The 23,097-nt window shown below is 40.8% G+C and overlaps 1 protein-coding gene across 5 annotated transcripts in view; it reads right to left on the bottom strand.

Moving 5' to 3' along the window:
- TAFA5 (TAFA chemokine like family member 5) overlaps positions 1–23,097 on the bottom strand; it is a 697,812-nt gene that overhangs the window by 445,636 nt on the left and 229,079 nt on the right. The gene's annotated exons all lie outside the window — the stretch shown is intronic.

Raw genomic sequence — 23,097 nt, 5'->3', positions numbered from 1 at the left:
TTCATGAAAGCTGCCTTGAATCTAATAAGGAGCTCCTTGAGTCTAAGAGAAAAAAACCCACTGAAGTATAAAAGCATCTCTGAGGGTTTCCCCCATTGTCCCCAGACAGGAGTGGCATAGAAACACACCAGATTACTGTAAAAATTCTAATCGATAAAGCAACAAATTTTAAAGCAGCAGATTCACTCTGGTCCCGGCTCCAGTGTGAGATGCACAGGTGGAAACCCACTGCACCCCCATGAGCTCAGAGATCTCCCTCCCCCCAAGAGACCCCAGGACTCCCAATGAGCCCCGGCCTGCCCATAGGTAAGCAGGGGCCTATGGTGGGAGGGACATAGCCCAGCTGTGGGGAGGCAGCTGAGTGGGTCGAGGAGTGTCACACCCACCCCTGCCTCCTACTTGGCCCAGCCCCCCAGGGAGCCATGCGACCAGGACATGCAAACAGGCACACTTCTGGGCCTGGCGAATGAGTTTAGCATGGAAGTTTGCACAGGACAGTGAGCGGAAGAGCCCAAAGCCCTGCCAGCGAACCCTAGTGAAGGTAATCCCACCAGTAGCTGAACTACCAGTGACACAATGTAGATAGACATACGCCACACCCTAAGGGTCCCCTTGGAGTCTGTGGCCTCCCCCTCCGGCGTCTCAGAGGTCTCCACCCAGATGGAACCCATGGTTTTGGGCTCCACACAGACAGTCTCTGGCTCTCAGCTGTTGGGGCTGTTTGGCATATTTCCAGGCACATGGGACCAGAAGCATGGCCATCTCCCCTTGCTAGGTTTGCTCCACTTTGGAGCCTCTGGGGTTCCAGGAATGGCAAGAGAGAGATAGACTCCTACTGCCAGGCCCTTCACCCCCTGGAGGAAGAGAGTAGATGAAGGTCACCTTCCAGGACAAGGGAGGACTCGGGGATCTCCCATACTGTCCAGCCAGGGGTTGGATCAAGGTGGTCAATGGTCCCAAGGCCCACTACACCAAGGTCCCCACCCCTCTGGAGATTTGCAAAAAATACGAACCTCTTGCAGCCCCAGTAGAGCCTACAGAGCTGCCAGCTCCTGCAGGAAATGCAGGCTCACCCACAGCTACTGCCCCTGCTCTCCCTAAGGCCACTCAGAGTGGTCGTCATGGGAGACTCCCTCCTGAACGGTACTGAGGGCATAATCTGCTGCCTCGACCCCTTAGCCTGGGAGGTCTGCTGCTTCCAGGGAGCCCATATCTGGGGCGTGGCCGAGAGGATCCCTAAACTTATTCAGCCCACTGACCACTACCCTATGCTCCTTATTCCATATAGTTTCTGGACATACAAAGTCAAAGAGCTGCAGAGATATTGCTAACAGCAGAATTTGACATGGCTTAGTTAAAATTAAGTGGTCTATCTAGCAAAAACCAACAAATAACCAACTTAAATGAAGGATGATTGCTACACTTACCCATAAACTCTAACTTAAATAAGATTCAACCACATGTATAACAATATTCTTCATGCTAATCAAAGTCTTTGAAATGGAAGTATGAAAAATATGTGATTTGATTATCAGATCAGGAAATCAAGTCAGTAAATAAATATCCATCTATATAATAGATTATATGTATAATAGATTATAATCAATACATATTTATTATTATAAAATCAAACAATCAGCTTAAGGGGGAGATGGGTGAAAACAATTATGGGGGAAGTGAGGAAGAGAGAAAGTCTTCATGAAACCAAAATGTCATTAACAACAACTCTTGCAAAACTGCCACCTCGTCTCTCAAGTCCCAGTTGCCACTTGAGTCCCACAGTCTGTCACAGTGCCCCGCCGCCACCCAATCAACACTGTTCCCTAAATGAAGGTGTAGCAGGGTTTGGTTCAAGGAGAAATGTAAATGTAACTAGACCATACCAAGTACAATGTTCAGCTCTTCAGGAATAAAAGGAGCTACAAGACAAGTAGGCGCTATTCTCACCTACGGTATGTTGGTGACTTGTCCCCTATTCTTAGTGGGCTATCCCACTGTGCCTCTTAAGAGGTGTAACTCGAAACAGGCTGGTATCTTAGGCATGGCTCTATCACTCTGCAGAGTGTTTTCACAGCATCAAATAAAGGAAGCCTGCTATTTATGCAAGTTTATGCTATACATCTCTAATTTAGTCAGGCTATAAAGTACAAATCTACCCTGCCTTCTCACCTAACTGCAGACTTACAGAGCTAATTACTTTTCCAAGTCATTACCAAGGAAGAGGAACAACTACTTTCCAAACATTCAGTGAAACCCACTTGTTCCTCCCAGCCCAGAGAGTTATCCCTTGGAAATTAGAAAATTAAATTTCTCCAAAAATGCTTATCTTACCAAAATCCACCTTTTAGGCCACAACTCACCTCCAAGTTAAACCCAGGAAAGACTTGCTTTGCACGTACTTGGGCTCTTAGTAGCTTTTTTCATGTACTTAAATTCTTAGCATATTGGAACACTTGAGATGCAAGGGTCCCCCCACCAACATCCAACTTAAAATAGCAATGTTTATAAGACAAAAGAAAATGTACAACTCATTTAAAAGGTGGCCCTGTAGTTTGTGGGTATGTAAAGTGAAGTGAAATGAACTAGACTGTTATGCTGAGCTGAAAATATGAGGACAAATTTTGCCCCCACTCTATTCAGTGTGTTGTATGGTAATGTTTAATATTCAGATCCCACAGTAACCAATTAAATCTTGCTGACAGAATATTTAATATATCTTCTATATGCATTCTGACATTGAATATCCTTGTTTACAATAACTGACAAGGGAAGGGTAATTAAAATAAGGTTGACAAAATTACTGTCTATCTTCATGACAGCACTGCGACACACTAGCAGTGGTCCTGGCCATACTTCAAGCACACATGCTGAGGTGGCAGGGTGCTGCAGTGCAATGCTAATTCATGTCCCAAATAAGAACTGGAGAGTCTACACCTATGCATTTGCAGCTTCAGTCTGAATTCTGGTGTCAAGCTCTTACTGTGATCAGCAATAGCCAGTAATCAATTTTTATGATTTAATAAATAATTCATAAAAATACATATATGGGTAGATCTCTTTTTGTTCTGCGTCTCCCTGAAGTCACTTCCTCCGAAGAGGGAAAATGGTGGTACAGTACTTCTGCACCACGGTGGACGTATAGTGTTTCTGCATACAAAGCCCTGGCTTCCCACAGGATTCAAAAGGACTGTAGCCAGCATTTCAACAATAGCTACAGGAAGAAAAGGGGTAAACTAGATTTCCGTTGCACAGATTTTTTTGAGTGAAACTTCTATTACCTTTTAGTTTTGTGATAGAGAGAGACAGGCTAGAGCAATGTTTTTCCCCGTGGGACACATTTCTGGCAAGTTCACACGCGACACTTCAGCAGTTGTTTTGTATTGGAGCTGTTTCAGCGGCCAAAACACCAAATCCAAAATGAAATGGAAGGCTCCAAAATGAAATTAAGCCATTCGAAAAGTTTCAGAAAGTTTTGGAGTTTCAGAGCCAGACTTACAGGTAAACAGAAAATAAGAAGAGGGAGGGGGAAGGCGGGGGAGGACTACTCTGATATTGACATCTGTAGCTGGCCAGTGTCTGTGATCTGCCCTTGAGGTCCTTTCCAATCCCAGTGCTCTGGGGAAGGGATGGCAGCCCATCATCCTACATGCAGATCCGGGGGCCCATGCCCCCTGGGAAGGGTCCAGCACAGCCCTGCACACCCTCCCGGAGGGTGCAGGTCCCCGGATCTGTGTGGGATGATGGCAGGCTGCCACTGCCAGCAAGTAATACCAGTATTGCCTTGAACAGTTTGAGGTACAGTTTCACAGAAACCCCTACACCTATCTCGTTGAAACATGGCAGAATTCATGCCCTCAGAAAGGGCTACCATCACTGCAATTTTCATCTGAATTGGACAAGAAATAACAAAGTTATAGGCATTTTAGTGATTCCTCATTATAGCCTATGGCTGAATCACCCAAACAGCATTGAAACTCCAAAAAAGATTCGGCCGAATCAAAACAGAACAGTGGCCCAAAACAAATCACTGTCCCTCCAAAACAGCTGAATCCAAAACCGAATCAAAACATGGTACAACTGTTTCGCACAGCCCTAAATAGATGTCAAGGGCACTTTGCAACCCTCTACCACAGCACTGGCTTCCAGCTTCACTGATAGCAGTGCACAAATGGAAATAAGTTAGGCAGAAGGTGAGATTTGCCAGGGAAGAGCAAGGAAGAGAAAGGAATGCAATCTTGGTTCTACCTCTGCGTCAGGCCTTGTGGTACAGCTGCATTGCTGGGCCAATCAGGTATAGTTTACTTCTTCCTCTTGACAGCAGGGTAATTGTGCACAACAATCTCTCAGTTCACTTCAGGGTAGTGTTACAATGTGCTATTCTTTACACAAAACACACTGTGTGCTCAATCTAATCCTATGTTGGCAACGGTAGCTAAAATCGGTAGGAAAAGAGAATAGTAGGGAGATTTTGTAATAACAGTATCTTAAGCACAACACAAGATTTAAATGCATATGGCATATGCATAACTTTAAAATTAATTTAAAAATACGATGTGAAAATCTTGTCTGCTTCTACTCCAAAAAATTATTTTAAACTAATATCTGGTATGCAAAAAAATTATATTAACCTGTGACGTGAATGAATTCTGAAAATTAGCTACACAAAGTTTCTGATTCTCCCTCGCTGAACTTGCCAAGTAGAAAAATTGATTTCTAGATACACTCCACAACCTATTGAGCAGACTTTTCCCAACACAAATAGGTAAGGTGTTATAACAGCTTGAATGTAAGTGGAATTAACATGGAAGATAACTGGATGGTAACACTTTATGAATAACTGTGCCACTTAATAAAGGCTCCACAAGAGATGTTCTGTACCGTAAGTTTTAAATTTATGCAGCATGTAATTCAACTGTAGGCAGTCTTACTGCTTAAAGGATTAGACAGCTGCATTAATTTAATGTTGTGCCACAAAGACATTAATTAAACAACATACAGATAAGTTCAAAGCTGGCTGAATTTTAGACGAAGAAGAATTTCTAGCTATCCTTCTAAATGCCTTTTTGTAGATGGTTTTATCAAGTTTTACATGTTTGCTTGCTGAAACTGATAAGTTATATTTACAATTAAGGATATTTAACCTAGCAAGTACTGTGGCTCAAAAGCAAAATATTCAGATCAGCTACAAAGTCTCCAACCTCTTGTGGAGTTTTTCCCTCTGCTAGACAGATCTGATGACTGCTGCCAGGATTAGCCTACCTATGAAATGTATCCATTTTCCATGACCTGCATTTATATCTTAGAAACAAACTGGAATCCTGTTAGGCGAATTCACTACTAGCTGTCTTAGTGCTGTTCTGCATGGAACAAAATTTTGGTGCCAAGGGTAAGAGTTATAGAAACTCAGGTTAGCAACAAAAAAACCCCCAAAAGAATGAGCCATGGTATAAATAAGTCACACTTGGGTAGTTTATTTTCTTTGTAATTCCTTCCCCCATCCCAAAAGAGTTTCAGCAGATGAAACTGCAGTTGGTAAGCATCTAAACAAATCAGCATCATCTTTATGCCTTGCTTCCATCTAAAATAGAAATTCTTAACCATCAATTACAGTGAAGCAATGTAAAAACTGATGTATTTACAGCTGAAAGGAGGTCATGCCACTCAGACAAAAATCTTAATTTTCAGAATCTCCAAATTCTAGGTTTGCATGTACTATTAGAAATCCTGTGAATTTACAGTTAGATTATAGGCAGCCGGGGTACACAGCCTTCTGCAGTAAAATATGTATTTCCATATAAATCAAGTTTATGGCTTGCACTACATAGTAAATGTGTTGAACCTGTTCCATTTAAAAGTGTATTTACAATTTTCAAAGGAAGATAGAAGATGCTATTCATACAGAGCATGTCTGTGATATGCCCCCCAAGGGCAAATAATACAAATAAAGGACTACCGGAGGCAACACATTAATTGGTCTATGACACAAGAGACGAGGACAGAATTTTGGGATCAGCCAACATTAAACCAAAACCCCAAAACAAAGCACCATACCACACATGTAAATTGCAGTAGAGCTAGAAAAGAGTTTACAGGAGCAAAGAATATTTTTAACTATTCATTTCAGTCCATATGAATTCAGAGACTTAATCCTATCCCTTGAAGCAACTTTCAGGATTTCTGACCAGTACAGAAGCCCCAGAAGGCTGCAGAGCACCCCCAGTCTCCTAGCCTGGAAAATGCAGGGAGGCTCAGAGCCCCCCATACACTGCAATTCTGTCATGTTTAAGAGCACTGTAATTTTACAGTGCTATAAGTGCTCTAAATTACAGCACTGTAAAGTGTACACATAGCACTTCTGTACACATCTTAGATCTCTCAAGATGTCCTGGCTCAATGCTGATTCACTAACTTTTGTTAACCTCTTCAGGAACCTTCCATCAGGCTCACATTTCATATCATGAGTGGAAACCAGATAGTTTAATATAATGAACTGTAAAAGCCATCTATATCAAGCTCTATAAATCAAGAGTCTCAAGGCACCCCACCCATGCGATATCCGCTCCTAGTTTTCACTTGATTTTGATTACAGAAATACCAGACCAATTCTTCCAATGTAAAGATCTCAGAAAGATCACAGCAGGTCAGAATGCTTTTAAACACTATGAATTCCTATCTATTTTGAAGTCTCTGGCCACATCCAGAAGAGCATGGCCCTGCAGTATGTGGCCCCGCAGACATCTGTGGCACTACACATTCAGCTGTTCTCCATTCTGCAAGGGAACAGCATGGGGGGGGGGAGACCCCTGGAAATCCAGGTGTCAAAAAAAAATAAACAAAAACAAAAACCAACAGCAAAATATAAACAAACATCCTCCCTCAAAAAAATAAATAAATAAAAACCTGTGCAAAAAAGTGAATGTGGGGGCAGCATGTGCCACTCAAAACCAGAGCTTGGCCAGCCAGAGCCATGCTTCTACTGCTGGTCAGACTCTGAGTGGCAGGATCACCACTGCTGCAGCCCCAGAAGGCCCCCCCAGGTAAAGATAAGGCTGCTGGGCCAGCCCAGTGCTAACCCCAGCCTCTCCTTCCCCATCCAGAGTAACCTGCCACATGCCAGAAGGCACGTGGCACAGGCTTGTCCCAGGACAACTAGTGGTGGCACAAGGTATCCTGCTGCTAGTGGTCCCCGGGGAACCAAATGTCCATGCTCATGTGGACTCAGCCTCTGGGTTTATGTTTGCACACCTAACAGTGCAAACATTGCTTTAGGGGTGCTGCTGATGTGTCACACAATATCCAAAGGTACCATAGTTAAGAATTGGTCTTTTATTCATGGATGAGAGAACTAACCTATTTAGAACCATCATCATCTAGGAAACCATACTGTACATAGGGATCTAATTTAAAACCTATTCACTCAGCAAAATAGAATAGATATAAATTCATTTACATAAAAACTTGGCATTTAAAATTAGCAAAAAAAAAAATTCAGGAAACTAAGGTTCTAAAATGGTTTCCCAACAGGACCAGAGAGAGCAAAAAGGGACCTCCCCCTCAGAAAAACAAAAACAAAACAAAAACACCACAAAACCACAACTCTATTTTAAACTAGAGTTGATGCAAGGGATGATATGCTGTGGTTATCTGCAACAGAAGGCAACTGGATTCCCTCAATGCAAGAGGTCCCTTTCAGTCCTATGTTCCTAGACATTTAAAAAAAAAGCAAACAAACAAAAAAAAACCACCTTATGCCTTTAGATCAGTTGAAACTGAAAGGAAAAACAGGGGTAAAAAAGGAAAAAGAAGGGAAAGAAGAGTGTCAACAAACCAAACAAAAGGCTCGCAGGGATGACCAAGCTACAGAGGGTGCTCATGCCACAATAATACCCAACATCTTGAAAGGTGATTTATATAAGTCATGTAACAATGAACTGGCCTTTGCCTGCAAAATCTAAGTTAAATACTCAGTTTACCAAATGCTACCAGTAGTTTCTGGCTGGCTTATGCCTGGCAGTAATGCAATTATTTTTCATTCTCCCATCACTTATTTCAAACCTCCTTTAAGAAACAAGTAAATTAAATTCATGCCAAGTGCTGTAAAGATAAGAATTATATCTGAAAGTTAAACATGCAACAGCCTTGTATTGAATCTTTATATTCATAACTGTCGTATGTGCCCAGGTATTTAAGACCATAGTAATATTTTATCATTGTATATTGCATGCAATCGATTCCAATAACCAAACTAAAGTAATACTTGCTTTTGGCAGAATTACTTTGGGCCTATACTTCATTGCCTATGCATCTGGGAGGAAAGATGTAAATATTAAGGTTTCACAAACATGTGTACATCTTGCATTTTGAAGTCAGGCATATTTCAAATACGCGAATGTGTATCAAATGCATAACATTGGACATGATAGAAGATAATATGAAAAATATCTCCAGGAAAACAATGTGGGAACAGAAGGGTAGTGGCCTTTCATCAGTAAATTAATGATTACACGGTTATAAGTTTAAAATTATACCTATCAAACAACTGGGGGGCAGAAGAAGTAAACCCAAAAGAAGAACACACATACTTTTCTGGACAATAATAGGTTGCAAAAGAAGATGCATGCAATCCCATATAACATATATCACACAGGTCAAGGCTGCAAGTAGTCACCTTTCCACCTAGAACAAAAATCAGGTGAGCTCCCAGGCTTCAATGGATACTTAAACCCAAATTGTACATAAGCTTCATAAAGTTTAGTTCAGCTAGCACTGCAGCACAGCAGAAATACCCTACCAGAGCTTTCTGTAAGGGAAAGACTAGTACCACATCACTAGCAAAGATTCATTCCATATATTCATGCACAAAGACATTTTGAATTACACATAGAATTTAAAAGCAGTGAACCTGTTGTTACAGCCATCTCAGATACAAGTAGTAGTTTAGGCATTTTACTTGCATATCAATGAATACAACAGCAATGCTACGAACTGTCAATTGCAAAATATGTATAGTTAAATATGGACATTACTTGCACAGAAAGTCACGTGTGCACATTTACATAAACAGGACACCTTTGTCTGCCCTGTATATATTAAAGTCATATTCATACTAATTTGTATACGAATATGACTCAGTACAAATGCAACAATATTTAAAACATCAGCTTCCTTGTGATACTCAAATACATTGACCTATTTTCATTCCACAAGAAAAAACAACTGTTTCAAAATACATTGAAAAGGGTCTTCCATACAGGATGAACAGTTAGATGTGTTCTTCAAATTCTTTCTTAAGTGAAACTGATGAGATGATTTAGGTACAATGCAATTCAGTTAATACTCCTACTCTCAAGAGGACCATCGAATTTCAGCTATAAGATAGTATCTCTACCATCCAGACTTCATTGCCAACATCTACTACAAAAAACAACTCCTAGAATATGCCTGTTAGTAGCACGTATGTCTGCAGTTAAAAATAAATATCACGTATAAAACTATGGCCCCTCCCTGGCACACAATCATTTAATGGTGCAATCAGATGTGATCCCACATCCTGAAATCACACCTCCTACTGTACCACACATGTATGGCAGAATGCATGATTTGGGGAATTAAGGATCAGATCCAAATTGTGCCATTATGCCTTACCAGTGCAGAGATTTCTTGAGGTGGGGTTCCCAGCACCACTGAATTAAAAGCAAGGTACCTGCAGCCCGATGTGAAGCACTGCTGCAGTCCTGGAGCTGGGGGGGAGGTGGGAAGGGGGAAGGAGGAGTGAGAGCCAAGAAAGAAAGAACAAAAGAAAAAAACCACACCCCAACAAATCAGCTGACTGTTGGTCTTAGCCCCAGGGCTGTACCAGAGCTACTTGGAGGTAGTTGAGACAACGTGGGGGTAGTTGTCAACAAAAACCCCACTGTACAGCTGGCACCAAGGTGTGTGGTAGGGATCCTGCCACATTCAAATTTAAGACACAATGGAAACCAGCCACAACAAACACAACACATTTTGTAGAATAATTTTGTGGGTGGTCTCCTCTTTGTAACTCCATTAATTCCATGAATATGTAGCTGGGTGACTATTTAAGATGCAATGAACATATGTCAGGGGCCCATGTGCGCATAAAGTTATGCTTGCATAAATAAAGGATACCTTTTATATGATACATTTTCTTTTCATTTAAAAATGGACCAAGCCACATGCATTGGTCCACACACAGAAGCTGAAATTCAATAATGGCAGATTTTACATTTAAAATAAAACATTTTATGATATAGGAAACTGAAATAGGAGGTCTCCCGGACAGGACCAAGGGGCTTCCAGCTCAGAAATTTATGATATAATCTAGGGAGGAAACTTAAGCTGAAGAAGGCATTGGCAAAGATTTTCAAAAACAGAAACCTAAATTTAAACTTTGAAGTCTGGACTCTGGCACCTGCCTTATTTTTAGAAATACTTGCATCAGGTCACCTAGGCTATTAAATTCACTCCAAAGGCTGGCCAAAGAAAACAAGTGGAAAGACTATGGAATAAATTCCTCCAGTAGTTAAGGACCATCACAGACCTCATCACCTGCCACTGCAAATACAAAGTACAATTATTGTCCTAGTTTGTTTTTTGCTTTAGAAAAAAAAGTGTTTGGGTTTGTTAGCAATCAGATATTGAACTGTGATGCAATTTCTATTAAATAGAAAAACAAAACAACACAACAGGTCATGAGATCACTCCAGTTGGCTTTGAGGAGATATGGAGAAATTCTTCAAATCTGGAACACTCAAGTCTTCTGAAAACTGGGAAAGGTTTACTCTGGATCCATCTATAACAAGCCAACCTGATCTGAAATAGCTCAGACACTTTAAGACTCAAAGGCCCTGGATGTTGTCAGCGGAATTAGAATGGAATGTAAGGATAGGCATTAATTAGTGCCCTTTTATAGTTACTAAGGAACGAGAAAGTCACTTGGGAATGCTGCTCCCAGTCACCTTAAACAAGAATCCTATGAGCTAGTAGCTTGTGACTATAGTTAACATATAGTCAAATGAAAATGCAAAATGTCTAGCTAACTGAACCTGCAAATTGCTCCATATATACACCCCAACTTTAACTGGGGTCTACATGAGGAAAGGGAAGGGTCATTTACATAAAACGGTACAGATAACTAGGGCCAGGGCTGGCTAGATCATTATAGTTAAGCTTCCCCCTTTTAATATAGTTACACCAAAAAACCTGTTTTATAAATCAACTCAGTAAACACTACAATGCTAAAAATATGTTTTCGGTTTGTTTATTTTGTAACTTTTCATAAGGAAAACATGAGATTATGATTCTTACTTCTTTAATTAATCATAAATAAGGCAGACTTAAAAAATAGATGATGTTTGAGGAGGAAAAAGGACAAGCATTAAAGTAAATTATTTTTAATTGGGTTTCACTGTTACAAAATAACATACATTAAATGCAAAGTAATTCTTTTTATAATGGCTGCAGCAGAATCCTAACACAAGACACACGTCCTTAAACTTAGTAAAATAAAAATGTTTTATAAAATGCAGCAGTTAGAAGTTGACAATAGAAGATTCTGTTCATTTCATTACACTAACTCTTTATACATCTTAACTAGCTGAGGCCCTAGAAACCTTTGCACACTTAAGTAGGAGCACTTAACAAAACTCGGATTCAGAAACAGTAACTTTCTGGTACATAGATGTGTAGTACAAAATAGGGCATTTTTACTGGTATGCTTGGTATAAATCTTCTGAGCAGCTTGAAGCATTAACCACAGGAAGACTTTGTATATTCATTATTCGTTTATCCACAAAAAAAGAAGTTGAAATACGCTGGAGAAAAGCGATGTGTTAGCTAACAATCTGTCCCTAAGTGTATATTAGGAGATTTTCTTAACCTCTGTTCAGCTGGTTAAAACCCACAATAACCCCATCTGCTATCAAGAAGATGTCACAGTTAAGTCATAGTTAGCAAGTACACCCCTCATTTAAATCTGACCTCTTTCCTTATGTAAGCGAAACCAGGAATGAACAGTTATTCTGCTAGGTGAGTGCTTCCCACTTCAAACTGTAATGTGTAAAATAATTAGATATGGCAAACAGTTTGACAATTATCAGTCACTATTTTGCTAATTCTGTTGAATTCCTACTGTGCCATTTTCTGGGCTTTTGGGGATAATTTCAGAAAAGACAAATACATTAATGCTATATTTTGACAGGAACAAAGCATGCTTTTAAGCATTAACCTAGTATTTGATAGCTTTCTTTTGTTGAGGAATGTAGTTTATGTACATGCATGGATGCCTACAACATCACATCTAATGGGCATCCTGTGTGGTTATGGAAAAGGAGAGCAGGCACCTTAGGCAGCATGTGAGTCAGCAATACCAAAAGAAATAAAATTTAGAGAAATGATGCATCTTATTTGACTTTCATCATTCTGAAGAATGCTAAAAAAGGGAAGGCTTAATATAGCATGTTTGTGAAGGTGAAAAAAAAAATCATTTTTCAAACTTCTCAGAAGACTTATACCAAGCAGTTTTAACTAAAATTAACCACCACAGAACAAGTTACACTAGATAGGGAACGTGAATAATTTTGCCAGCTTTGATCCATCTTGAAGATTATGCCACAATAGAATTTATCAAGGCAACAAAACAATAAAAGAAATAAACTATAATAAAATTGTATGAAAATGTAAGATACAGGATTGTGTCCAACTACACAGCCAGCAACGGTAGGCAGGAAGCTACAAGGATCATTTCCTTTCATATACCTTTGTGAAAGGCCTAGGCAGAGTCTTTGGCCTTACATATTCTGTTGCAGGCATGGCTTCAACAGCGAAAACTTATACTAAATGCTGTGTGAGAAGAACAGACCTTCTGAGCACAGAAATTTTTGTGACACATAGAAAACTTGAACAGATTAGACCGGGGTGGGCAAGAATGGTCTAGCAGGCCGCATTTATCTGGCCTGCAGGGCCCCTAAAAACTTTAGAAAAGTAATATTTATCTGCCCCCAGCTGCCTGTCATGCAGCATTTGATGGCTTGCCAAAACTCAGTAAGCGGCCCTCCACCCAAAATAAATTGCCTGCCCCGGATTAGAATTTGAGAAGGAATAGACCATGGGCATATCCATTACCTTTCTCCCAAGTCAAAAAAGCCCATTTCAAACCTGGACATGAAAGACAACATATTAATCCTTTGCAAAGCAGAGAGCAGAACATCAGGCTAGCAGTCAAAGTTTCTGGGAGCTCTTACTGGGATATTCCACTTCTAAGCTAACTTGCTTTTTGAAGCTGGGTGAAGTCCTTATTTGAAGGCTACATATATACACTATTCTCTTCATTGTTTGGCAAACTTCCAGACAACAAAGATCAGGTTTGTAAAGGGTTAATTCCTACTAAACATGTACAGCATGGATGAAATTCCAACATAAAGTACCCTGGGTCATCTTAATTCTTTGTTGGTTCACACATTGAGTTTCTATTTGAAACTTGGTGAATTTGGGCTGCATCCCCACATTAGTAAAAGGTGAGATTGGGGGGTGGGAGATTTCATACAGATAGGATAAGTAGTAACCATTTTATTAGAAAAGAGTCACATACAGACTCACACTAACAAACTTTCCTTTTTTTTTTTTTTGAATCACCATGCAAACTTCATTGTTATAGGCCCTAAACACATACGTGGATTTACAGTTGTCCTCAATTTGCAGATGGGCAAGCAGAGGCACAGACTGGGAAAACAACACTGATCAAAACAGAGCAAGTCAGTGGAAGAACCGTGGTGGGACTTCAGGTCTCCCAGGCCCAATCCAATGCCCTGCTCAGAACGGCAGCATTTTACACTGAGCTGGTGATTGTGGCAGGGCACTGTTGGTGCCTGCCACTTTAAGAGCTGAGCCAAGCAGCCACCAGGTGCTTGATTGCCACGGCCATTTTAGATCTCGGGCCACCTATATGAACAGAGAAGTTCCCTGCTAGCAGGCAGTAACATTGCCTGGCTACAAGGCTGAATGCAACATCCTGGTGATAAGGACAGGAGCAGTAGGGGATGGCTTGGAGGCTCCTGGTCCTGGGCATGACCTAAAACTGCACCCTGCCAGGAGTGGGTGGCCTGGTGGGGTTGTCAGTGATATGGGAGACCCCAGGAAATACCAGGCCAGTTGCCACCCTGGTGAAAGGCGGGTTGGGGCACCTTAACCTCAGCCCTCACCTTCGAGTGGGTCATTTAACATCCGAGGTAGTTGGGGCCAGGCATGGCTGCGGCCACCTGAGCCCTATGGGGTGCTAGACCCGAGAAGTGAGAGAGTGAGGGCCAAGCATAGCTGCGGCCACCTGAACTCATGGGGGGGATGCAAGACCCGAGGAGATGAGGAGCCCCAGTGAGCGGGTGGAAACCCAGAGAGCTGGGAGTCCAGGACGTGTGTGGGTGAGGGTATAGAGTTGCTCCGGAAGGGGCCAGGGCAAGCTTAGACCCGGTTGGGTAATTAGCTGGCCACTACCCCAGTGACGGTCCTGGGAGAGGCCCAAAAGATAGTACATCTGCCACACAGGGTATGAGCTAGCTAAAGCCGATGGCCTAAGGGGCCTGGTCCAAGCTGTCAAGGTGTGAAAGAGACCCTGTGAGAGGGGGTGGAGTGTGAGAGGCCCTAGTGAGAGGAGTGCAGTATGAATGCATGTGCGTCTGAGGCCTGACAACAAGGACTAAGCTTGGTCCAGCTGTAAGCTGGGAGCACTGACATCTGCATGCCATCTGCGAGGTGTGGGCTGCAGTATAGGGAAGGAACGCAGATACTGCCCCCTGACATCAGGGCAAGAAATGGGCAGCATCCCACCTAAGTAACAACACAATTATGAAACAACAAGTTACGTCAGGGGAGACAGGTGGGCGGCATGCCTAGAAGCAGGTGGGGAAACTAGTACTGTGGCTAGTCTGGGAGCCTCACTTTGCCACAGCGGTGTTCCTTGGGGATCAGCAAAAAAGGAGCTTTCCCAAGAGGTGCACAACAAGATAAGCGCAGAACCAACATGACAACGTAGCATTTTCAAGGTGAAAACCCGGACCCAGTAAAAAATCAAGGGGAATGTTACCATTTATCACAGTATTCATGATTCCAAACAGCATGCTCCACCCGTGCTTTTTTTTGCCCCTGACCAAGATGCCTTCTGCCGGCTTAGAACTTTGCACACTGCTTTCTGAAGTCTTCTAGCATACATCCCACTGACTGCTGTCAATAAGAACTGCTGGATGCTCAGCATTTTTGAAAGTCAGCCCACTTCTTTAGGTGAAGTCTAATGTTTTAAAAGTCTACCTTAGTATTTTCTCCCTTTAGTTAAGCTGCTTTTATTAAGAAGAGTCAGTTTCAAGTTATTTGGGGGTCATCACAGTTGAAAATTAATCTTATCAGTGCATCATAAGAAAGCAAAGAGATGCAACCAGACAGGTGTACCATTGTACACAACAGAAAATGAATTTAAAAATATTAATACACTGTAAAGTAATTGCTATCTTTCAAAAATGGTCTTGCTTTAAAAGGGCCATGAGCATGTAGTATAATTTCATAAAATAAGCTAAGACAGCTATAGAATGTATCAGATGTATGTTACATGATTGGCTATAATAATGTAATAGTTGTTACAGGATATGCCCACATAAAGAAACAAAAGAACTTACTTTATATCTCAATGTTGTGCTCTCTGCTCTTATGAGCAAAAAAGCTGGGGGAGGGAGAGGGAACAAAAAACACACATGCACACCTTACATATTAAAGAGATAAGTATAGAGATACTTCACAAGGACTTCACCATTTTTAAGCCAACATTGCATAGATAATAGATGCAAACAAGATGATGTTTAAGCAGTTGCCACTTCAAATAACTATCTGATTCTCCGCTATGCCTCTCTGAAATGTGTGGTCATGCTTAACAACTCAGAAGTCACAGCAGGGTCTTAAAGCCATAAACTCCTATTGCAAGCCCAGTACAAAAAGAAGATTGTGGTAATTACTACAGTGGTGCTGCATGAGAGCTAGTACAAAACTAACAAGTGCTATAGGACAGATAGTGTACCATATCATTGCCCCAATTTGTTATTTGCCATATCACCACAGGACTCTGAATATGTGTAGTTTCTGATAAAGTGGAGGACAGAAGAAATATTTACTCCACAAGATAACTTTTAAAGCATTGCAACATTCTGCATTAAAGAAAAAAAGAAAATAGTGCTGTACTGAAAAAAGTCACAAGCACTCAGAAGCTTCTATACTTCAAGCATGCATTTGTACTATATCAGTTGTAGTGATAAAGGTCACAATTTACAGATGCGTCCTAATTTGGAAGAGGTTTGACTTAGGAAACAGTCCCTCAGTTAGGGAGTAGCTGTTAGAGAGAGACAAAAGGTCCACAGAGGTTGCTTACTGCTGCTCAATTAAAGTTCATTGTTTACCTCTTATTCTTGTATGCCTGTGTTGATCACTACATCAGTCACTACCTTTAGCATGCTTAAATAGCTCATCAACAGAAGAGGGTGTTCAGTGTTCACTGAGGAATGAATTCTACAGCATTAGAGTTCTTCTCTTTGGTGAAAACTCTGCAGGTAGGGCATGATGCTGCACAGCTCAACTAGGGCAGCACTTCCAGATTTTGGTCAATTAGTGCCTTGCTGGTGGCCAACATTGTTGTTTTTAAATGACTGTATTAAGAAAAGAAAACCCCTACAGTGTAAAGACCATGAAGAATGGAGCTAAAAGTAGGATTTGTAAACAACACTGCAGGAAACACACACATTGAGCATCCTTTCTGGCTGTGGTTGCAACGGAGGGGATAGAGCAGGGGTTGGCAACGTTTTTGGTCGCAGTGCCAAAAACACCCCGATCTCAACCCATGCCTTGACTTGGTGTGTCGGGGCAGACTGGGTTGGGGGACAGTGTTGTGAGAGAGTGTTGTAATCCTTGTTGTTGATGGCAGGTACATAGACACCTCCAGGCAGATGGTGAGGTAGGGACTGGGGTTGCACTGCCCCATTCTTTCCCTGCCGTGCAGCCCAAGTGCACATGCAACCACTGCTGGCCAGGGAGCCCAGGCTCACAGCAAGCAGCAGACAGGCTGCAAACAGCTGTGCTGGGGTCCAAAGCCCTGGCCCTGTTCCACAGCCAGCAGCAGGTGCCTGTGCACCCTGCTGAGCATAGCAGGGAAGGGACCAGGACAACACAGCCCCACCCTTGGTAGCAACAAGCCAGACAGAGGCCCTGCAGACTTAAGTGCAGCATCTTCCAGCCTCCCAGTCACCTGCTACAGCTGGTCTGGGGTCAGGCAACCCCCTGCTTCCCTCCCTGGAGCCTGGGCTGCTCACAGCATGTAGCAGGGAGGCTGGAAACAGTTGCACTGAGGTCAGCTGAGCCCCAGCCCAACTCATGGCTGGCAGCAGCTGCATGTGCGTCTCCCCAGGTGGACAGGAAGGAGGGGCCAGGATTGTACTGCCCTGGCCCCTTCCTGCCATGCGTCCTTAGACATGCGTGCAGCCACTGCCAGTGTCAGAGCTCCAGAGCATGATGCAGCCATTTGCAGCCTCTCAGCTGCCTGCCACACCTGCCCAGAGATCTGGGCAGTTGCTGGCTGCCATGGAGTCCAAGCTGTTTGCATCAGGGCGTGCAGCCTCTGGGCTGCCTGCTGCTAGCAACCTGGTCTTTGTGGCCAGCAGCAGCTGCCCAGAAACTGGTCCAACTGTGGCGTGACAAGCAAGATAGCTTCTTATACGTGGCTCACACCAGGGGGTTGCCAGTCCCTGGTACAGAATCAACAATACTATAGATCCTTTTGGACAAAACAAAGAACTGGACTCAATAGCTCAGAAGGTCCCAACCAGCTCCACATTCTTATGTTCTTAATCACAGTGTATTTTATGTGCAAGCAGACAGTGCTAATATCATATTATTTAGCACCAAGTATCTCATGTCACACAGCTCTAAAGAGGTTAATCATTAGCTCAACCACAGCTCAATAGAAGGCATCAATAGAGACATTTGCAGCTTTCCTTCCTTTCTAGGTCTAATTTCCTACCAACTCCAGAATCAATTAAAGCAGCCCTAAGGCAGGGTATTGGACTGCCAAGTGGTGGTTGCCAGAGCACAGCAATGTTCCATCTCAGCTCCTATGTCAAGGTTCATCACTTAAGCTAGTGCACAAATTCTTCTGCTCTCATTTAATAAAAGAAAGGGCACAAACCAAGGCTATAGGTCCTAGAGCCCCTCTCCCAAAAAGCTAAAAATCTAGACAGCTCTTAAAAGAATGTTCTTCAATTATCATACCTTTTCTGACACTCAAAAACAAAACAAGCAGAAAAGCAAAAGCCTACACCACATATTTAGTTGTACCTTTTCTCTGCACTTGTTGTCCCAAGGTTCCCAGTAGTATGATTCAGCAAATAATAAATTCATAAATAAATAAAATAACAACAACAACAACAAAAATTCAGGAGCTTTTACATGCTACTTTTACACTATGCTGTTTTGGGAAACACGTGCACTACATCTGAAGAAGTTTAGATACTAGTCAAATAAGGTGCTGTATAGAAACATTTAAAAAAATCCCTGTTTCAGCATTTTAAGCCATGTTCAGCTAATTAGAGGTTCTAGTGGACCATCTAGAAGAAAAAATGCTATACAAATCTGTGACATTTTGAGGGTATGAGGGCCACAATGCACTGGCTCCATGATCAATAAAGAATTTGATGCTACCCCCTCCCCGCCCCTCCCCCCTCCAGATTGTGGAAAAAAGTACAATAAAAACAAGTAGTAATTAACATGACAGCACACCATTTGCTTCTACAGACTTTCTTTAAACATTGTTCTCTTTTTCTGATTCTACATATGTAGAATTAGCTGTTTAGATACTGCCACTTCAAAAAGGTGAACATTTAACCATTGGAGATAGACCACTAACTTCAAAGATCACTAGATCACTTCTCAAGCAAGAGAGATCTGCATCTTCCTGATGACAATAGGATACCAGATACTAGTAGTTTAAGCATATCTGGAAAATCCTAAGAAATTGTCCAATTAAATACTGTCCATACCATCCTTCACTGGCCAAAAAGCAGAGGGATAAAACCTAGACCCACCAGCACAAACGCATAATAAATATAGAGCAATATTTAACTGAGCTGCTCCAGTTACATCTGCTACATGATTTGTTGGTATTTATCTTCACCTTTCAAACTGGAGTCAGGCAGAGTAGCACAGATACACTGTCCTGGTATACTGGATACCAGGAAGAAAAGGAGGCAGAGGAACACTGCATTATAAATGCATGTAGTAGTTCCCTGTAGGTGCATCTACATATAGCGCTACCTTGCCATAGCAATACACTTTGGTGATGTAGTGTCAATGGTCACAAACTGTGACACTGCAGCAACATCACCATAGCAATGTGCTCTCTTAGTATAGCACATTGCTATGAAGATGTAGCAGCTATAGATAGCCTTGTGTGGCACGTACAGTACAGTACGGGGCTGTTACTGCGCTGTCCAAAAGGACTAAGTTACAGTGCAGTAACACAGGTGCTGCAGGGGACATGTGTAGACGCACCCTGCAACTAACAAAATTTTTACATTGCAGGCTATGCTTGTATTTTAATAATTCTCTGCATCTAGTTAATCTATAAGTTTAAAAAAAACAGAATCCTTTTTCATTTTTATTTATTTAGCAGCTAATACTGGGAATCTGATCTTAACTGGGGCATCTAGGTACTAAGTGTAATAATAATAATAATGATTACTAATTAAAATAAACAACTTGTACTGCCTCTCTTTTGTTTATATATCAGTTAAATTTTCAATCTTAAGTAGATGAGACAATGTCTTTAAACCTTCATTTAAACAACAAAACAAAAGACTTCCAATTTTGCAAATAGTTTATTAGATTCTGCACATCAAAATCATATGGATGGCACCTCTTTTGCCCCTTTTTATATCTAATTAGGGCTTCAATATTTATAAAATCTATGTTTATCTTTTGATAATCAAGCTAATGTTCAAGAGGCACCCCTCAAGGCATCCCTCAGAAAAATGTCAGCTCTTACGTTTTCACTACTTTTCTTTTGAGTGCAGAAAAATAGAGCGATTCTTCCATTGCAGAGAACTCAGAAAGGCCATAACAGGACAGAATGCTTTTAACACTATGGATTCCTATTTGAAATCTCTAGGTTAATTTGGGAAATTATGTTTGTACACCTAACAATGCCAACAGTGTGTGGTACCCTGAACACCTAGGAAAGGCTCGCAAGGCACCCCAATGATTCTCACCCAACTCATTGCAAAGAATATAGTTTTATTTCAAAACTGCCATTACTGAAACATCCTTATATATCAAGCTCTATTTAGTTTCAAGCTCATGAGTAGCAGTGTATTTCACATGCACACAGAGCCTTTTGCTCATCTGTAACATGCTTCTATGTTTAGATCTTTCATTTTAAATATTATACAACTAAACCCAAAATGTAATGTTTTCTTACTGTTAACAGACGGCTTACTTTGAGAAAAAGATAGACTTCCCCCTCTTGGCATACTCTGGCACAGCCACAAAGTAAGTGTAAAACCCATGGGGAAACGGAGTCAAAGGAACATTTAGACTAAAACATTGTCTATTTAGCTAAAAGCAAACAAAAATTTGTACGTGATCTCCTTCTCTCTTTCCCTTTTTTTTTTCTTTTTATATTTAAGGCCCTGAAAATAAAATTGCATTTCAAGAAGAATAGTATTCTGTTTTAACAGCAGGCCCTTCTTTTTGAAGTCGTATTGTGCTTGCTTACTGTCAAACATTCAGTAGATTGAGTTTTGTTGATTTTATTTAGCTAATTTGTCATACTCTTACTATTTACTACAGTTTCATGTAATAGTTATTTTGATTACCTTTCAAAATTTCCTTCCCACTCCAGCACTTACTCAAGCTCAGCTTGTTTTGACAACGAAGTCTGTTGCCTGGTTCACAAGTTTAACATCATCTTCATGCTTTATATGCCTTTCTGGGTCTGATACAGTTCTCTGACATTCTGATTCATCTTTGCAACTCTGTATGCAATAGTTAATGTATACACAAAAACATTACACCTGAGACCACAATTATATTGCACCATGTTAAAATTGACAGAACCCAGAAAAGCAAAAAAAAACGTGCAAAGCTAACACTGTCCTCAATTTCAGGCTCATTATATATAGGTACCATATGCAGCAGCACATCTGGCATGCGAGATCTATTTGGGGACCAAGCATCACCTAAATGCAAGTGTAAGGTAAAGACAGTTTCCACTGCAAATGCAAACATTATTTCGTATCCTTACCAGTATTTGTTTTCTCTTCATTTGTTTATATAGTCATCAATGTGTCATTTTTTTTCCCTTCAGACTAAAGAAAAAATCTTGGGAGAACAAGAAGACTTGGTTTTGACACAATGGACTGGAATGACTTTTTTCCACTCTTATATAGCGTTTGTTACATAAGGGGATAATTAAACAAATATGCAGGCTGCTTTCACCTAAGCACAAGCATTACACATCGGGATGGTACCTCACATAATATTCCATCATAAATTTCCGTATCTAAATTGTTCAACAACAGACTTCTGGAGCTGATGCATCAAAGCAGCTCTTTAGACAGTGCTACACAGATCATTTCCCCAAAAACCTTTACAAACCTCTTCACCTCTATGAAGCTATGGATTTGTATGTGGTTTAAAAGCTACGAAAATATCAAATACATGTTTTAACAACAAAAAACTCAGAAGATAAAATACCATGTAAGCTTTAACATAACTATTAAAACATCACCACTGAAAAACAGAATGTTGTTGCTTTTCTCCAAAAACCAAAAAATTAAGTTAAAAGTGCATTTATACTGGGCTTGAAACACTTTTTCTAGGCCTATGCCTTTAAAAGAGAAGGATTAAGCTGGAAAAAATTATCAGCTTAAGATGCGCTTAAATTTGAAATATGCAAAGCAAACTATTACAGTGGTTATAAAAACAGAAAACAGTAATTCTGTGCTGCCTATCTTTTAACTGCCCGGACACTAATTATGTATATTTGACAGGAAAAAAAACCCCAACAGAAGAAACTGAAAAAGTTGGTGGCAAAGATCTGCTAAGATCTGCCACATATATAAACAAGGATTCATCTGCAATGAAAAATGTCTTATATTGACAAATATCCAGGAATTGTGTGCTAACTTTATTTTTTTCTGGGTTTAAGTGCTGCCAAACAGATACATTTATGTGCTACAAATGTGACAAGTAAGGTAATTTAGTAACAGGCTAAAAATGCCAACATCTGAATTCTTTAACTTTTTGTTGTTAAAATCAGATTCTAGATATTTTAAAATCAGTGTTGCTCCCATATAGGTTGACCGCCCTAAAAAAAGTATCAAGCCATTCAAATCGTTCAAAACATTCAAAATCTGGAATATAGGAATCATTTTCCTAAAGGAAATGATATTTTACAAAACAGGCATCTCAATTAGATCTTAATTTTTAAGGCTAAACAAAAAAATCCAAGCAAAGTAGTGACTGTACTGCATACATATGGCTTAGCTCTCTGAATTTGTTCATTAATTATCCTACTTTATTTGCTTAGAGAGATACATCGATGGTTTATCCTCTAACTTCCATCATCATAGTTGTGAAAGATTAAAAATTCACTACTAAATTAAAGAGCTATTTGTTTTCTTTGGGGGGCTGGAGGGAGTTCTACCAATTAATGCTCACAATGTTTATCAGCCTCTGATGTTATTCAGCTCTGCTTCTCTTTGAAGGAAGTGTTATATAATTACAAAAGAGATGAAAAAAAATCCAGGCACAAGCCAAACTATTTCCTATTTTTAATTCTTGATAGCAATTAGAAATTGTAAAACGTTTTAAATATTTTAAAAACACCTCTTCAAACTGACTGAAACTTACTAGAATACGTTAAACTGCTTTGTAGAAAGATCAGACAGGCATGGGACTGCAATTACATATCACAATACCCTTTTCTTGGTTCACAGCTCTATTCATCTTTTTGAAACACTGAAGGACAGATTGGACATAGGGGAACGGATTAGCCAC

This window comes from Crocodylus siamensis, chromosome 4 (genome assembly GCF_052110815.1).
Source record: "Crocodylus siamensis isolate JL-2025a chromosome 4, ASM5211081v1, whole genome shotgun sequence".
In the NCBI taxonomy this organism is placed as follows: Eukaryota; Metazoa; Chordata; order Crocodylia; family Crocodylidae; genus Crocodylus; species Crocodylus siamensis.
This window is presented reverse-complemented; position numbering and strand designations above follow the sequence as displayed.